The sequence below is a fragment of the Anser cygnoides genome, chromosome 21 (genome assembly GCF_040182565.1).
Source record: "Anser cygnoides isolate HZ-2024a breed goose chromosome 21, Taihu_goose_T2T_genome, whole genome shotgun sequence".
NCBI lineage: Eukaryota > Metazoa > Chordata > Aves > Anseriformes > Anatidae > Anser > Anser cygnoides.
This window is the reverse complement of record NC_089893.1, coordinates 7409435-7427211: the sequence shown is the minus strand read 5'-3', so window position 1 is coordinate 7427211 and position 17777 is coordinate 7409435. Positions and strand designations below refer to the sequence as shown.

The 17777-nt window shown below is 53.2% G+C and overlaps 1 long non-coding RNA gene across 1 annotated transcript; it reads right to left on the bottom strand.

Moving 5' to 3' along the window:
- Nucleotides 1-479: 479 nt before the first annotated feature.
- On the bottom strand, nucleotides 480-16258 carry LOC125182731 (uncharacterized). The gene is made up of 3 exons (XR_007163154.2): nucleotides 15781-16258; nucleotides 3400-3538; nucleotides 480-2086 (listed from the first exon to the last, which is right to left on the bottom strand). It is a non-coding gene; the product is annotated as an uncharacterized lncRNA (long non-coding RNA).
- Nucleotides 16259-17777: the final 1519 nt, after the last annotated feature.

The following is a 17777-nucleotide window of genomic DNA, read 5'->3' as shown; positions in this document are numbered from 1 at the left end:
TCAATTACCCTCCGGAGATGAAATTATTGTTTAATGGCTTTTGGAACAGGCTCCTGCTCTGACATTCATCACAATCAATAATGCATCAGCGGGGACAAAAGAAATTACCTGCCTCCTGCTAAGTGAAAGAGTCCATTTGTATTCTGCGCAGCCCCTTCGCGCCCGCTGAGCCGAGGGTGGCTGCTGAGCAGGGGAGCTCGGGCAAAGTTTGCTCAAACTTTGCTGTTGGTGCTCTCGTTAGCAAGATTGGGTGTGAAAGCCCCAGGATGAGGGATATCAAAGGGGGTGAGGGTGCAGTTTGGGCTGCTTGGGGGCTGGAAAAGGAGCGGGGACCATGGTGGGGGATTTGGGGAGGCTGTGGGTGTCCCCGAGCATGTGGCAGCGATGCTAAGCCTGGTGTGGGTTTCTTTCCAGCATCCTCTCGTGCAGCGCTGCTTCTCACCGTCCTTATCTCAGACAAGAAGCAGCTTTGGGCTTCCTTCAAAGCGAGGAGGGCACAACGTCCTCCCAGAGTCGGCTCCGATCTGCCCGGCGCATCTCCCGAGATGCGGTGTGATATCAGCGTGTCCCTCCTGCGGGATCGGCGGGGTCGATGCAGCTGCAATGCGAGCAGCGTGCCGCTTAACGCAGCTGCAGCCAGGCTGCCGGGTGCCTCGAGGTCCTTGCGGGGCACCACCAGCCCCAGCACAGGTTGGGGTGGCGTTAGGGAGCAGTGCTGCGTCCCAGCGCTCCCAGTTGAACCAGTTCTTCTCATTGCAGCAGGCTGCAGCAAAAGTTCTGCTTTGTCTGTCAATAATTCTCAGGGGAAAAAAAGCCCAAATACTCTAGAGACAGAGGTGGGGCCCCTGCTGCTGTCCTAAACGTAACCTGTACGGTGCCGGGTCTCCAGCAGCACCCACCCCCTGTGCACGCAGCCAGAGCTGGGTCCCTGTCCCGTGTCTTGTGTGATCTCTCGGTGATTGGGGAGCTTTATTTTTTAAGTGGCTGTCCCAATTAGTGGTGAAGTGGGGAGCCTCATCAGCTCAGCGCCCTTGTTAGTCACTTGATTGCTATTGTTTGTCTGTTCTGTGCCCTAAATATAACTGGGAGCCCAGCCCAAGGCTGGTGGGATCAGGTGGGACCAGCCGTGCTGCGGTCCCCATTCCTGCCATGCTCTGGGAAAGGCAAGCCCCTGCTTTTGGACTCAGCACCAAAAGTAAGTAAAAATAACTAAAATTCCCCAATTATTTCCTTTATTGCTTGAAAAGAAGCCTGCATTTGATAGGGAGTGCATCTCCACCAAGACTTTGGGAAGTTGGCACCCTCCAGGGCTTCCCAGGACAGGGTTTGTGCCCCAGTGGGAGTCAGCATGTGAACAAGAGAACTTATTTCTTATTTTCCACAATCCGGCGCTTGTGTTGGCTCCTTGGGGGGCTCTTTGCTGCTTGTTTGGGCACAGAGGCACCTTCTCTTGCATCGAGGGGATAAGCACTGCAGGGCATCGTGTGCCACATCAGCGCTGCTTGAGCATCGCTGCGCTCCTGCAGGGGAAGGGCTGCACAGCACATTGGGCTGGAGAGGAACTTTCCTGTGACATTGGCTCCCCAAATCAGCTCCTTGCTGGTTGAGCAAAGGGGTTCGCCCCTGTTTAGCTCCGAATGCATCGCCGTGAGAGGTGGCTCATGGTTTGGGGGGCGACTGGCTCTTGCTTTGCGGCTCCGGGCGGCGGCACAGTGACGTGGAGCAGGCAAACGCGGAGGCTGGAGAAGGGGAGAGGAGGCACCGAGGGAGGGAAACGGCATTCGCACCAGCGCCGTGTTTAGCTGTAATCTAACATGACTTTCCCCTTTGTTGGCAAAGGGGCGCACACGATGTTAACATTCATTATCATGTCATATTCGATTGACTGCCAGAACGCATTACGCTTCCCCCTGTAACGCTGACAAAACCCATTCGCTCGCTGCGCTGAGGTCCGCGCCTCCCGATGGCCGCGGCACGCCGGGGAGGTGGGAGGCCATCGATACCAACGCGATGAGTGCCGCTGGGGCTGTCCCCGCTGCTGCTCGGGGGGAGCAGGGCCGGGAGGCGGCTGCGCAGGGTGGCCGGGCTGCGAAAATAATAATGGTGATAACCGAGTGTAAGCGGGGCGCGTCGGGAGAGGGAATCAGGAGGGTGAAATCCCGAGGGTCAGCGCTCAGGCATTTGGTGCCCAGGGGTGAAATGGTGCTGCAGTGCTCAAGGAGACCCTGTGTTTGGGGAGCAAATCCTTCTCAGGGCATTGCTCTCAGCCCCTCTGCCCAGAGAGGGAAAAACAAGCCTTGCAAAGAGAGGAAGAAGCCCATTAATACGCACTAGGGAGCAAATTTATTTATTTTTTCCTCCTCTAGTCATATTTAAACCTGGCAAGGGGTAGCAGATCCCTGTGGATCGCTGCACAGATGTTAAGGCTGGCTGTTCCCCAAGCACATGAGCTCCCAATGGCATGCAAGCACCTGGTAGCTCCTGCCCCTTGCCTGCCCAACGCTTCTCCCACCACGTTTCTATAGCACCTGCAGATACGAGTCTGGTCCCCAAGCAATCCATGCAACAGCTGGGGAGCCCAAAACTCCCAAACCTGCTCCGGTGCCCCCCCAGTGCAGCCCGGTGAGATCGGCACCTTCACTCTTGTTTTCTCCCTAGCTGAGGTTTCTGCAACTTGACAAACTTCGCCCAAACTCCCTATTGATTGACCTGGTGATTAAGCTGTTGAAGCACTGCTGCCGTTTTTGTGGTGTCTGACTGTCATTTTTCCCCCAGATCTTAAAAGGATTTTTAACTGTCAGCTATATACAGCATACTTGCTCCTAATAATCAATATTGATTTTCTTGTAATATCGTCTATCTAGATGCCATGCCTTATTTGTTGTGAGATTAGAATCTCGATAAGCTTGTAGAATAAATCACATATTTTTCTCGTGTGTGAATGTGCGCATATGCAGAAATATCTTGTTAAGATCATTATCTTGATCTGCTGGCAAAAAAAAAAAAAGAGAATTGTGCCTTGCAGCTGCAAAAAAACAGCCGAGCTCTGGCAGCTTTGCTCTTGCTTTAAGGTCGTGAACGTGGGGAGAGAGAAGCCCTGGCCCTGGGGTGCTGCTGTCCGTGGACAGGGAGCAGGTCAGGGATGCGAGTCCTGCCTGCTGCTTTGCAGAATGGTTGTCTGACATGGAAGCCTGCTGGAAATTAGCATTTCTAAGTGCCTTTTTTTTTTTGCAGTGGGCACTGGCGTGTGGTTAGAAACCATGAAACTGGGTCTACTGGTCACATTTAATCCTGCAGTGCCTTGGGGCCAGCCAGGAATTAAGCTGTTCTGCTCAGCAATGCATGCAAGGCAGTTACACTGCCCTAAATGTGGGCCTTGTATGTTCTGCGTGGCATTACCTGCACAAGCAATAAATGCTCTTCCTCGGTTGTTTTGTCTTCAGGGATCTTAAAGCTTATCGGCGCGCGTGGCCAGAGCATCCTGCTGGGAGGATTTCACTGGAGACGAGGCGCTGGTGCCTGAGCAGGAGAAGATTTTCTGTAAGGACCAGCAGCAGAGAGAATATTAAAACAAAAGTTGATTGAATGTAACTGAAAATGCGCCTAAGAAAATAGAAGGGTTTGCCCAAACTGTTGGGAGAAAAAAGTCGATTTTCCCATTTTTGACAGAGGACTGCCAGATAAGATGTTTCAAATCGGCTTATTGAATTACAAAAATGCCGACATTTCCAAGCAGAACGCTCTGCTTTGAAGTGAAATGCTGAGATTTTTCATTCTGACATTTCCCAATTGATATTTTTTGGTAACTTTCTGCACACCTGGTAAAAGGGAGATGGGGGGAAAAATGAAAGACTTGAAAGTAACTGAATTGCTGAATGGGTAAAAAAATAATGCTGTTCTCTAGATAATTCTCATTAAAGCCAAGCCATTTGGTTTCTGCTTCACCTCCCCATTCCTGTTCATTGTTGTGACCCAAAGCCTGAGTTTTTCTACCCACCAGCCTGATTAGATTTTTTTTTTTAGATTTTAAATTATTTTTTAGATTTTGCATCAAGTGTGGCAAAGGTCCCACTGAGTTCTGTGTCTCTGAGCCATTGCAGGGGCTTGTTTGGAATATGAAGACTTTCTCCTCTTCCTTTTCCTTTCCAAAATTCCTCTTTATTGAAATGAACTTCCAAGGGGTAAAAAATCTCCTCTGCTTTGTGATACCTTCCTATTCTTTTGTGTTTGGTATAAAATTGTTTTCTCCTCCTGGCTTTTGCTGTGAAGGGGATTGCTTGGAGGAAACTTGATAAATATTCTCAATTCCAAATAAATATTCTCAATTCTCAATTCCACACAATTCAATTTGGAGTTAAGCAGGATAATAAACTAGTTGCTGCTCTCGCCAGAAACAGAAGACACAGATGAGCCAGAGTTGAATTGCTTTGGTTCATTTTGGGCTTTTCTGTTTCCCTGGCATTCGTCTAGGAAAGGAGGGAAAGGACTGGGAAGTATTTTGGGGAGAAAAACAGTTTTTGAGAGGTATCTCTGATTCCTCCCAGTGGTGTATTTGTGTGTTGGCTTCAAAACCTGCTCTGGCAGAGGATAAGCAGCAGTTTCCCAGGTGGTACCTGCGGTTTGGACTCGGTTTTTCCCTGGTTCTTGCTCCTCTTCACCCCCTCGAATTCCCCCAGTGCAAGGGTGCGGGTCACCAGCCGTGGGACAGGATTTGTGCCGCCCCTTCCAGCAGCAGGGATACGAGTGGGTGCTATCTGCAGCAACCCAGGGAGAGGGATGTGTGCAGAGAGAAGGCTGGAGGGCTGCAATATGCACCAAAAGTCTTAAAAAAAATAAAAAGAAAATTAAAAAAACAGAAGAGTAAGAATAAATAAAACTAAGGAGAGGAGAAGAAAAATTAAACATCAAAAGAAGTGAAAAGGCAGCAAAAGACAAAGTGAAGTTCTGCTTCTCAAGCGTCTTTTGTGGCTCTTTCTGCACATCCCATTTGAATTTCCTCTCTGTTTGGGGGCTGGAGAAGGGGGGCAGAAAGCTGCGGCTGAGCGAGGCTGAGCCAAGGATGCTTGGTATGGTAATAACCCCTCCTGAGAGTCCCCGAGCGCCGCGCACATGAAAGCCCTGCCCCTGGCACTGCTGATTATACAGCCTCTAATTGTCTCCCATGCCTGCTCACAACATAAATACTGGAGAAGAGAGAAACCTAGATACTGTTTGCTGAGCTGGCCAAGCCAGACGAGTTCCTAAGAGAAGCCCCAGTTGTATTTGGGAAGGAGGAGTTGCGTGTCGGCGAGCTGAGCATCCTTTCTGCCTGGGACAGGGGGGTGGCTGCGCCCTGGGCCGCCGCTGGGGATGCCGGCGATGTTCCCGGTGCCTGCGGGCTGCGGGCACGTCTTTGGGTTAGTTTTGGGTAAAGCTTCATCTTAGCTGCATGTGCTCAATAAAGCTTTTAGTTCAATACCTCTTAGTGCTAAGCCTCAGTGTATTAACTCAAGACTTCCCCCGATCGGGGCATAAACATAACATGAGCTCTTACTGCCAAGAAAACATCTGATGCTTGCCTCAACGTAAGCTCAGAGAGCTTTTCCTCCTCCGGTGTGTTGTGCCAGACAGCTGGAGCTGCCCATTTGCTCCGGGTTGGACACGGGGACTCTTACGGTCCCGCTGGGGTGGCACGGCCAGGGGTGATGGGAGCAGGACAGAGGATGGGAGCAGCCCGTGTTGTCCTCCTTCCCCCTCGGGTCCCTTTTTGAACACCCAGCCGGCCGCTCAGCTCGGCATGACAAATATTTCAGCAAGCATTGCTCTCGCATTGTGTGCACTCGCGAAGGAGCAATTTATCAGAGCGATTTTTATCCTCATTAAGGCAAATTAAAGCCCACAAAGCTGGCAACAGAGGGGGAGAGGGGAAAAAAAAAAAGATCGGCGTTCATGAAATATTTATTAAAAACAGCCATTGTAATAAATATTTGAAACCCGGTTATTAACATTAAATCATATCAATGTCAAGTGCGCGTTGCGCATCGACTCTTCTGCTAATTGGGTGCAGGGGTCGGCAGACCCGGCGTGCTGCGGGGCCGCCGCGGCCGTGTCCGACCGATCGCGGCGCTTTGCTGCTGGAGGGCGAGGGCAAAGCCGAAAACGCCGTGGGAAATGGAAACAAATGGAAACAAATCCCGTTTGTTTGGGGGAGCGAGGCCCAAGGCTTGCCGCAAGGTGTCCCGATTGTAACCCCGATGCCTCCGCGCAGGGCGGCGGGGAGCGGCGGTGATTTTGCTTTCCGGTGCGGTTTAGCATCAGCATTCCCCAGCAGGGCGAGGTAATTATCCCAAGGAGGTGTAAAACAAGGGCTGGCACTATAAACCAATGTCTCCGTGTGAAGCAAAACAAGGGAATAAATCTCCAAAGCGGGACAGTAACACGGGCAGTGAAATCAGTATTGATTATTAGAAGAGGGGGCGGTAAAACTCGCGGCGAGCCCAAAGCAGGCGCACCCTGGGTAGCTGCAATTTAGGCGGTAAGGGATGCAGGCAGGATGAGGGCTTTTCCCAAGGGATGTTCATACAGTTTATCTTTTCTTTGGGATCTGGGATTTAAAGGCGAGCTTTGGGGTATTTTTCCATCAGCAACTGGCCTCCATCCTGCCTCCCCGCCTTCTCCCCATCTGCCTATGTCCCAGCTCTTGAGGATGATGAGGTGGAGGAAGGGGCTGCCCCTGCTCTGGAGGGTTGTGGTGCAGGGGGATGTCCCAGCACCGATCCTTGAGTGAGGCTTTTTTTTTTTTTTTTTTTTTCCCCTGCAGAGGGGAAACCCCAATAGTTTGGGCAATTTGTGTGGTTTTTCGCCAAGCTGTTGATGTCTGACAAAGAATAGCAATAAAAAAATCCATTGTCTAAGTGTCAATTAGCAACAGCGGCAGCCTTTTTGTGGTTCTGCTGACCTTCTGTTTGAAACATCCTTTACTGCCTTTTAGGCTTTCTAATAAATATAAGCTTGACATGGAAGCAAAACACTTTGTTAAATCCCAAACGCCGTTTCCCTCTTCTTCCCCAAACCACTCGCCAGCCCTGAATACTTTAGTTGCAGGGCTCTAATCGCAGCCTCCCAGGAGGGCAATGATGAGCAGAGGATTATTAGCTTCATGGCTATATTTACCAGCCCTCCGGATAGGTGCCAAGTCCGAGGGAGGTTTTGCAAAGGAGGTCTGCAAGGATTTCCCTGCAAAATGGCACTTTGTGCAGCCCTGCCTGTGGTTGCTGCTGGCTCTGGCTGCCTGCAGCGGGTGGGAGGGCTGCAGGGGCGGCTTCTCCCCTTCTTTAGGGACATTGGTTGTAGGGGGACGGTCGGACCAGGTGATCTTGGAGGCCTTTTCCAATCTCAGTGATTCCCTGTGTGCGTGGACACGAGCTGGCTCTGTCTCATCCCCGCTCCTGCTGCCCAGTCCCCTTGCAAAAGGCATTTTGTCAGTGCCGCTTGCCAGCCCTCCAATCTGAGCGGTTGTGGGTACTTTTTTTTTTTATATATATGTATATATTTATTATTTGAAACGAACAAATAAATAAATGGTAATTTAGTTGTGGACCCAACCCAGCCGCCCATAAAAGCTGATGTAAACCAGATTTACGGCACCGTGCTGAGATGCTTTTATGTGAAACAGAGCTTCGGAGGGGAAGCCATCTATCAGGCAAGAAGCTGGAGTGGATGAGATTTAGAAGGCAGCCTCCTTTTGTTCCCTAATGGGTTGGACACTTCGATGTGAAAGGCGGGGAGGAGGGAAGGGGGAAATCACGAGGCGTTAGGGATGACATCCGTAGTGGCGACGCCACACACCTATGTCGGTAATAGGCTTTAAACGTTTAAGAAGGCGAATCCTCTTATTTCCCGTGTTTATTTCCTACGTTGCTGTAAATTTATCAGCCGGGGTTGGCTCCACTGAAAGCCGCGAGGAACCCGATGTGAAATGAGAGCACCAGGGTCCTCGTTAGCGCGGGGAACCGCTAATTTCCCGGGCTGCACATCTCCCGTACCGCCTTGTGCTAATCTGAGTTTGCTTTATCAACTCGTGACCGTGCTCGCTGCCCGGCAGCCCCCGAGGGCACTTCTCTGCTCCACATCCCCTGCGAGAGGCACGGGGTGCGAGTCTGGGATACTGCCGTCTGCCCGTGCTGGCTTTTTTGGGGGGGATAACCCCATTTTCCTAAAAACCTGCTTTCCCTGGGAGCACGCTGATGGAACCAAGCCTGAATGCCAGGCTGAGGCTGGCTCCTGCCCCCACCCAAAGCGGCTGCAATCTTCTCCGTGCACGCAGAAGTGAGTTGCAGTTCCGCGTGGGCTTGCTGCGGGTTTTTTCCTCCGGAAGAGCGCAGGCCGGTGATTCCGGTCCGCCAGTGCTCTGCCACAGGAGGAGAAGGAGAAAAAATAAAACCCCTTCGCTTTAGTCTTTGTGAAGGGAAGCGCAGGTGAGGGAACAAAGAGACGGGGAAGCAGAGGAAGAAAGGGTGGGCGAGAGGGAGCCGAAGGAAGTTGGCGCGCAGAGAGATCAGACGGGAGAGACTCCTCTCAGGGGCATGGGGAGGCGAGGAGGACACGGGGCTGGGGAGCGCCGAGCCGGCTGTGCTTTGATGCCAGAGCTCCCAGAAATGCTCGTTTCAGAGGAGCTGGGTGCTGTCGACGTGGGGGTCCCCTCCCTGCCAGGGAAACACCGTGCTCGGGTCCAGCCTGGCTCCCTTGTCCTGTGTTCATCGTGCACGTGTCCCCTCGTGGTCGTGGCGTGTCCCCTGCTGGGTGGCACGGGGACACCCTGGGGCTGCTTCTCTCTCGTGCTCTGCTACGGCCAGAGGGTCAGGGGAAAAAAGAAGCAGGAAAATGGGGGCCTGGGAGGACAGAATTTGGGGCTCTGCGGCTGTTGCCGATGGGGTTTCGTGCTTCTCCTGGCAGCGATACGCTGTGAACATCTCGCTTTGCTGTAGCCCTTGGGATGGTCCTAGCAGAGCATCGGCTGGGCGCCCTCCTTCTGTCACGCATTGAAGCAAAAGCAAAGCCTTGCTTAAATGCAGGAAGATGAGAAAACCAGTCTGACTATGCTCTTTTACGTCTAGGTCCTGGCTGGAAGGTGCTTGGGTGCTTCAGCGATGAGCACATTACGAGGGACTCCTGTAAGGGGAAGGTGCAGGGTTTGCCGGGAAAAAATGTGTTGTTCCCACCACGCAATATTAAAGTGATTCGGATTGACACAGATCAGCCCCCCCGAATGAGAAAATGGTTTCTGAAAAGTGCACCAACTTCTCTTTACACTAGGAATGACTCAGCAGTGCAGGTGCCTGGTTTCTCTGCGCTGGCTGACACATACAATGAGGAAACAGAAAGGCGGTGGGAATGCAAGGTTTTGGGGGGGTCAGAGGGCACTGCCTGCTGCCCGTCGGTTTCCCCTTTCCCTCCGTTTGGGTACAGGCCGTTGATCCCGATTCGTGCAGCCGGGAGGTGCCCGTTTTGGGATGTCTCTGGCTGGGCTCGGTGTCTGCGGCGCGGCTGCAATTCCCCATTCAGCTCAGGGGCCCGGGCTGGAGCAACGTCTGGCTGCACGTTCACAGGAGATGATTTCAGCCATCATTACAGCCACCCTGTACTGCACCGCCTAATAAAGACATCAATTTAGACCCCTTACAAGTGGCAATTACCTAATAAAATGCAGGAAGGACCTTCCAAGTTGGCAGTAAAATTAGCATTACCGGGTTTTAATTAATAGCCCAAGCCTGAATGTCTCTTCCATGCCCTACGCAAGAGGGATGGCTGCACGATGGCGCACGCAGGCGGGACGAGATCAGGCAAAAGGAGTCAATGAGCCCCGAAAGGGCTCCGTGCCTGGGAGACGGACGGGTGCTGCAGGGGACGTGTGGGATCCAGCTCGCGGTTACTGGAGCGAGCGGTGGGAATGCCGGGCTGTCTCTGCGGGCCGTTTGCTCCTCATGCTGCTTTCCAGCAGGCCAAGCAGGGCTTGTTGCACTGCCACTGGCATCGCTGCCCCGGCGCATGAGAAATTCGCGTGCGAGCACAGAAGCTCCTCGCAACTCAGCTGCTGGCTCGGGGCTGGAGCTTCCCTGCTGTCTTCCCCGGGTGCTCTTTGCAAACACTCGTCGGGAAAGCTTGCACAGCTCTGCCGCCACCCCTCCTCTCCCCTGGGGACGGCATCTTGCTCCCCTTGTCATTCCTGCAGATTTGTTCAATATTGTGCAGCTCCGGGCTGGGCGCGAGCGCGGCTCCCTCCCCGCTGAGCCCCAGCTCGGCATCGGCGTGGGCGAGCTGCGCCTCGCCGTGCGGCACGCACAGGCAGTATTTGATCCCGTGTAAAACGGGCTGCTACAAAGTCAGCCTGTCAAAAAGGAGAAGAAGAAGGAAAAAAAAAAAAAAGAGCTGAACAAATCTGAAATGGCAGGGTGACTTTATACCTAGCCAGCACTTTGCGTCGTGTAACTGCGGTATTTCTGATGCGCTACAAGGAGCCCGAGAGCTCGGCTGACTCAGGCTGTCAAACCCCAGTCCTCCCCATCCTTTTTGCTCGGTACCCGTCCCGTCTCCCTCTGCACACCCGTGGCGAGCTGCCTGGCAGGAGCAAGCGGCAGGGGGAGGCTGCCCTGATGGAGGGAAGGACCCCCCGGCGCGCTCCTCAGGAGGGTGGCTCCATCAGACGGAGCAATCGCGACGCTCCGGCAAGATTGCTTTTCTGGGGGCGGGGGGAGCGCAATCTGCCTGCAAATGTGCACGCTGGAGGAGGAAAATCAAAGCGGTGCGTTCAGCAGAGCCAATTTCCTCTCGGACCGGGAGGCGGCGGGGAGAGGGGAAGCGGCGGTTGGGATTGGTGCTTCCCGAGCTAATTGTGTTGACAAAATAATGAAAGTATTTGTATGCGCTTGGTCTTGTTGTATATCAACTCTAACAAATAGAAATCCACGGGATTTGTTTTTTTTTCTGATTTTGCCATTCTCAGGCAATTTGTGGCTGGGAGGTGGTGGGAAATCACTGCACCGGCGGGCCGGCAGGAGACTGCATCTCCCACCTCTTGCGCTCTGCCCAGGGATTAGCAGGAGGATGGAGGAGGGATGAGTTTCAGTCCTGGCTGTGCCACCGGCACCCCTCGTAGCCCTGTGAAAGTCACCCATGTGTGTTATCTCCCCTGATGCTCCCGAGTTTAGAGGGTGGCTCTCCCCTCGGCTTCCCCTGGCTATGGGGAATGGGGTGAGGGGGGTGCTGTGCCAAGAGGAGCCGCTGGCCGTGCTTCCTCACCCCGGCGCTGGGTCTCGAGCTGCTGGCGTTTGTGCAGTTTGGAGCAGAGGATGGATCCTGCGCCTCTTTGGGGCTGGTTTGGGGCTGCTCGTCGCTTGCAACGAGTTACCGGAGGGGGTCTGTGGGTCAGAGCCTTCCTCTTCTGCTCATTCGGCATTGCAGAGCCCCGAGCTGGGGTTTTGGGGTGCTTCTGGGGGATAAGCAACGGATGTGCTTTGGGAAAGCCTTGCAGCACCTTGAGCGAGGGGGTCCCTGCAAATCTCTCCTCTTTGGGGACGGAGAAGAGCTGAGTGACCTGTGTTGCGTCTCTCCAGGCACCTTTTGGGGCTGTTTTTGCAAAACCCTGGATCCGTCATCCTCTGCTGGCGCCGTGCAGGAGGCAGCCCTGTGTCTGCACTGCCCGTCCTGTGCTGCCAGCGGAGGGACCGCCAACTTCGGAGACAGTTACGGGAAGCCAGGGCCCCGTCATAAAGTGTCACTGATGTGGAAATACGGGATCAAATGAGTAGCAATTCGCGTGTCACTGCATGACAGAACAAAACCCTCTACCGAGGAATTAAAGCCATAAATATCCTACAGGGCCCCTTCCTGCTAACATGCTCCTGACATCTGGAGTGGCAGCCCACTGGAACCTATCTGCTGTCAAAGAGCTGTTGCAATTAAGTCGTGAATGCAGCGGGGAGAAGGGGGAAAACAATTTTTTAAATGACTTGGCAGGTGATGGAAAACCAAAATACCCTTTTCCATTAACGCTGGCAAATTTACCTTAAAAGGACTGGGTTAGAGACTAAGTGAGCTAATTGCTGGAGTCAGTCAGGCAGGTTTTGGTCTCCGTGGGGCTGGTGTGGGAGCAATGGAGGGTCCGTGGTTGGGTTCCCGCTTAGGTCCCCACCACTGCGATACTTAACACTTTCATTGTACCACTCCTAAATCACCCTTCTGGTCAAATTTGGCCGCGTTTTTCCCTCGCAGACTCTCTCCGCCATCCCGTCCCTCCTGTTTCAGATGTCTCAAGCGGGCATAGTAATGGCAGCATCCATCCGAAACTTTGCCGCCCTGCCGAGCACCTCGAGCACGTTCCTGTGCACCTGTGTGCGAGGCTGCCTGGCGCGTCCGTCTGTCCTGGCCACCGGCAAACGCTGCAGCGGCGGCGCCTGCAAAGCCTCATTTGAATTCAGCGCGGCTGCTCGGTGCCATCCTGCTCGCTCGCCTTTCGGTGCTCTTCGCCGAGGTGGTGCTGCTCCCGATGCAATTTGCATTTGTGGAGTTTACAGGAGGTGTCACCGAGCAGATATACTGGCAAGCTGCGTCTCGCAGAGAATTTATTTTGTCGAGGTTTCGCTCCCTCCTTTCCAATCTGGCTGGCTTGGTTTCGATTAAAGCATCTAGCTGCTCCGCTAGATTACCAGACACCGAGCCCAACGGCAGGCTTTGTGCTGGACTCGTTTGTTCCTCTTCCTTGCCCCCGCCGCTTGGCTCCTCTCCAAAGGTACAGCCGTTGCGAGACTGCCGCGTACACGTGCTCCCTGGAAATTTCTCTCACTGGCCATCTAAAAATCAGGAAGCAGAATTGATCCCCTATGCCTCAGACGGCCGAGCTGAGCTCAGAAATAACGAATTGCCGTTAATCAGAGGCCAAGAGGTTCGAAAGTGCTTCGGTGACTTTGCACGGTCCTTGTCACCTTGCTGAAGGTGCCCGCAAATGGAGCTGGGTTTCAGCAGAGTGCCCAGCGCTGTCTGAAGATTGGGCCTCTTTAAGGCACTAAAGAGGCTGTCTGAAAATTGCCAATCACTTTTGGCCACGGTTTCCTAAACATTAAATTATTCCACCGGCGGCTCAGTCCTGATCAAGCTGTTTTCCGTAATTTCCACCCCCCCTCCCTACAATTTGCACGAAGAGGGGGGGGGAAAAGACTCGAGCTGAATAACCCGTGGCGAGCAGGGGGGGCTGCTCTCGTGTCCTCTCCGTGGTGCTCCAGGAGGGAGGTTTTCTTCCCAGCCCCTTCACAGCAGCACGGGCTCTTGAGGGCTGCTCCTGCTCGTCTGGGTGAGCAAGGCTTGCCCAAACCCACGGCATCACTCGGAAAGCCAAGGAGGCTCCGTGTGGAGGTACGGCAGGAAAAAATGAGTTTGAGGAGCGGAGGTGGGTAGCCGGAGTGTGAGGGAGCATCCTCGGCGTTAGGAAGCCTCCTGCAGGGCGATGTCGGGGTTTCTGGCAGCCAAAATAAGCACAAAACCCCCCAATAAACAAGACCGTGGGGCCAGGCTCTGCATCTTCCTCAGGTCTCACCCTGCAGAGCCTGCACTTGAGGCTGCGCGGCCGTCCTGGTGTATTTTTCTGGGTAAATAACATTGAGTTTCTCGCTCGGAACAGCCGCGGAGCCCGGGCGGTAATTTCAGGGCAGCTTGCAGCGTCTAGGTGTTTAACTCTCCAATTTGGCCTGCAGCGGCACCGGGCAAATTGCTCGCAGCAACCAGTTTATTCACCCCCAAACGCAGTTTTGTGCTGACCGAAGCGGTCCGCTCGGCACGTGTTTTCAGCCAGGAAAAAAGAAATTAAAAAAAAAAAAAAAGAGGCAAATTGTTTCCAAATGGTGCATGTTTTCTATCAAGTCAGCTACACAGGATTTCTTTAAGGGACGGGGAAGGAAAAAAAAAGTCATCTGAAAGCAGTATACTTCATCTAGTTCAACCGTTCCGGTCATGTTTTCAGCACAAGAAACACACATTCATGTTTTTAATTGACCTGTTGTGCTGGTTGCTTGCTCTTTCAAGTTTTATTGTGAGGCCAAACATCCTCCACGTCTTCCCTGCCTGGGAAAATTGAGGGGAAAGCACTGAAATAGGAACCATCAGAACCCTTTAGAGTCATTTTGAATCAGAGCTGCACGATGCAGGGTACCTTGGCATCATCGTAAAGCTCTCAATGTGCCGTGGGGTTCAAGGAGAAGCTTAATCCTTCCTTTTAGCCCTAAAAAATTGAGGTCCATCCCCATTGCAGCTCTTCTCCAGCTATTTCTGGGCAAGACCCAGCCTGGATTCTCTCAAGGTCAGTGGTATTGACTGGTTCCCTTCCGCGGGAGCCAGCTGGGGCTAATGGTTTGGCTACTGGGAGCCGAAGGGCAGCCCCATCTCCCCCAGTCCCTCCCGGTCCCTATCACAAGCACTGCGCTGTTCAGGGAGTCAGGAGCTGGCAGCTCCCAAAGGAAAAAGGACCAGGAAATGCAGAAGCATCAAAGCCTCATACCAAAGGCTGTGAACCCACCCCCGAGGCATTGCTCTCCCTCCTGGGGCCATGCTTGGGGTCCCCAAAGCTCTCAATGGGACCTGGGGCCGTGGGGCTGTGCCTTGGGTGCTCAGGGATGCTCGCGGCTGCTCCTGGGGTTTTTTGGGTGTCCTATAGCAAATGGGGTCGCCGGGGAGGGGCGGCTGCACCGATGGGGTGTTTTGTTGGCAATCCGTAAAACACTGAGACAACAGCAATGATTAAAAAAGGAGAGCATCGTCGATGGTTTTGTCTTATTTAATGCTGACATCCTGAGGTCAAACTGTTCATCTCCAAGGAAAGCGCGGCACCATTAGTCAAACACAGAAATCTCTGGCTTTGTAGTTTTGCTGCATGATTTATAAGCCACAGGGGTAAAAAAAAAGGAAGTTTTTCTCTGAAAATACTAGGGAATATTTCGATCCTTTGGTTTCCTCGTTGTGCTCCCTTGCTCATTTTAACTTCGGTTTTATGACATCAAAGCGCTGGAGCTTGGCTCTCCTGGTACCGGTGTGCAGGGTTTGGCGTCCTGCAGCGGCTGGCTGCTCGCTCGTGCCCGTCGTACGGCTGTAATGCATCACGCAGGCACCATCCCGCATCCCTCTGGGTTTCTTTTAATGAGCACCTCCTGTTCGAAATGGATGCTAAGGAAGGAGTAATGGATCTAATGTCTGGCGTCACGTGGCCCAGAAATCCATCTCGAAGCCACCTGGCAGAGAGCGGGGTGAGCCGTGGTGCTCCGAGCACAGGCAGGGCAGGACGGGGACAGAGGATCACTTCTTCAGCCCCGAGTCCTTCCGTGATGCTAGGGGAAAGTCATTTTTTTTTTTTTCCCCTCCCTGTGATCACAAAACGGGTGTTTAAGGGAAGAAATGGCAATGGCTGCTCTCAGCCGGTCCTTGCAGTTGGGCTCGCAGACCAAATGGCACCGTGCGAGCAGCTGAGCAGGTCAAAAAGTAAAACTCCCTTTTGGTGAAGATTTCAGAGTCATGAGGGCTTTGTTTCATTTCGCATTTGCAACTCTAATGTATTCTTCCCCTGCACTCCCACCCACTCCTCACACTCCACCCCAGACTTTCTACTCACATGGCTATCAGTGTCACTTCTGAAACATGTCTTTCCTTGAAAATCCAGCTTTTCATCAATTAAACATTTTTGACAGCTTTTTTTTTTTTTCCCTGAAACAAATCCTCTTAAAAAATACTCTTTGCTTTCCTGCAAAGTTTCGCTGGTTTTACCTTAAAAGACTCCAGCAGCCCGACTGCGAGGATGATGCTGGCTCGGGCGCGAGGTGCTGGGGGCAGGAGGCTTCGTGCCGAGCTGTTCCCTTGGGTGCCCTGGGGCACAGCCCCATGGCCGGGGCTCGTCCCCGTGGCCAGCAGCTGAGTGCCACGTAGTGCTTGTGCAAGTCTCTGCGGGAGGGCTGGGCTGAAGGCGTGTGCTGGGTGTTTCCTTCATGCCCTGCATTGCTTTGGCGTCCCTGGGTATTTGCAGGCTGCTTTTCCTCCCCCCTCCCCTCGTCTCCTCCCTTCCTCCCCTAGAAGCCCCCCACGCAACAACCCGCCCCATCCTTTCCACTTTGCAAAACCCGAAACCAAACCCTCTCCCTGCTGCCGTGCCGGTGCATCTGGGCCGTGGGCTCATGACATTGCATCCTCTTGGCAAAAAGCAGACAAACCAGTGAAAGACGTGAAAATCAAACTCCTGGTGCTGACTCTGCCAGACCCCTTCACCTCAAAAGAGTATTCCGCATCTTCCCAAAATGCAGGGCAGTAGGTCCCAAGGGACCGTGCTCTTTTCCTCCTCTGAAAATACTTGCAGTCTTTCTCTCCCATCTGAATCGGATTTAATTTTCTTGCTATTGGCACTTCAAAGCCCTAATGAACAGCAGGTCCCGTCCCTTAGTGCCAGTCACACAGAATTGCTTTTGTGGGCATACAAATGCCTAACTGGTAAGACAGAACTGGCAGGACATGATGGCTCTGCAATGACTTGCAGACTTCTTTAATTAAGGTGAACACGTTTAGCTGGAAACAAAGCACAGTCCATGGAAGTTGCTAAGCATGTTGATTTAATTGACAATTACTGAATTTAAAGGAAGCGTTCGAGTGTAGCCAGCCCCCTGGTAAGACAAAGTCTTAGCCCACAGCCCTCCGAGGCAAGGACCAAGAAAACGAGGCAGGGCAGGATTAAATATCTTGCCCAGGGTCGTGCAGGAGGTGGTGCCAGGGCTGGGCACTGCCAGCTCTGCGTCCCAGCACCCTCAGCCTTCATTTTCTTTCTTAGTCACGGGTGCAGAATTCTAATTCTGCTCATTAGGGGCGCTTACATTTCCCTTTACTTCCGAACATCCGCGGCTGGGTTTGAAGGGACAGCGTGTGACGGGAGAGGCTGCAGGCAGCCAAACCCAGGCAGTCAGCGCCAGCCAAGGACCGGCGGAGCTCGGTGATGCTGCCCAGAAAGCAGCACTGGTGCTCCTCGTTCCAATACGGATGTTGTCGTTATGAAAAGGCAGAGGACTAATTTGTGAGATTTCTTGAGGTTTTCCCACAGAGCTCGCTCCAAGCTCCCGTTTCTCCCCTGGGGAGCAAACACTCCAGTAGGGAGCTTTTAGGGACCCCCCGAGCTGTTAGCTGAACCCTGTATGCACTGGGATCACTTCAATTACGGCTTTCTAGCAGCAAAGCGTGCGCCTTGCAGCCAAGCGTCCAAAATTCCTCCCTGAGCTTTAAAAACAAGAGAAACTCCTTCAACAGGTGCCCCTCGCTTCTTTTTTTCCTGGGTTTCTGGAGCCGCTTCGAAGCTCCTTGAAGGTACGGCGGAGCCGTGCCAAATAGGCACCCACGGCGGTGGCACGCTTGTGACCTTGAGTTCCAAGCAAGCACCGCAGAAATGTGGAGAAATCAATTAAATCCAGCGCTGGTTTAATTTGTTGTCTTGCGCCTCTGAGCAGCGGTGAGTCGTGGCACAGCTGGGCTTTTGCATTTTGAAGCTCCGCGTCCTGTATCCAGATGGAGTGGGAGGTGAAGACGGTAGCGAGCAGCGAGTACGGATCTGTGCCGGCAGAGAGGGGCCAGGCTGTGCAGGAGGGCAGTGGAAAAGGTGGTCTTCAGCGCGTCCGCTCCTGCAATTAGCTACTGAAGTTTGGACCTGAAGGAGCGAGGGGTTTGCCCTGCAGATGGGGTGGCGGCCGTGCGTGTGAAGAGTGGCTGGAAGGGCAGGCGGCCGTGCGAGG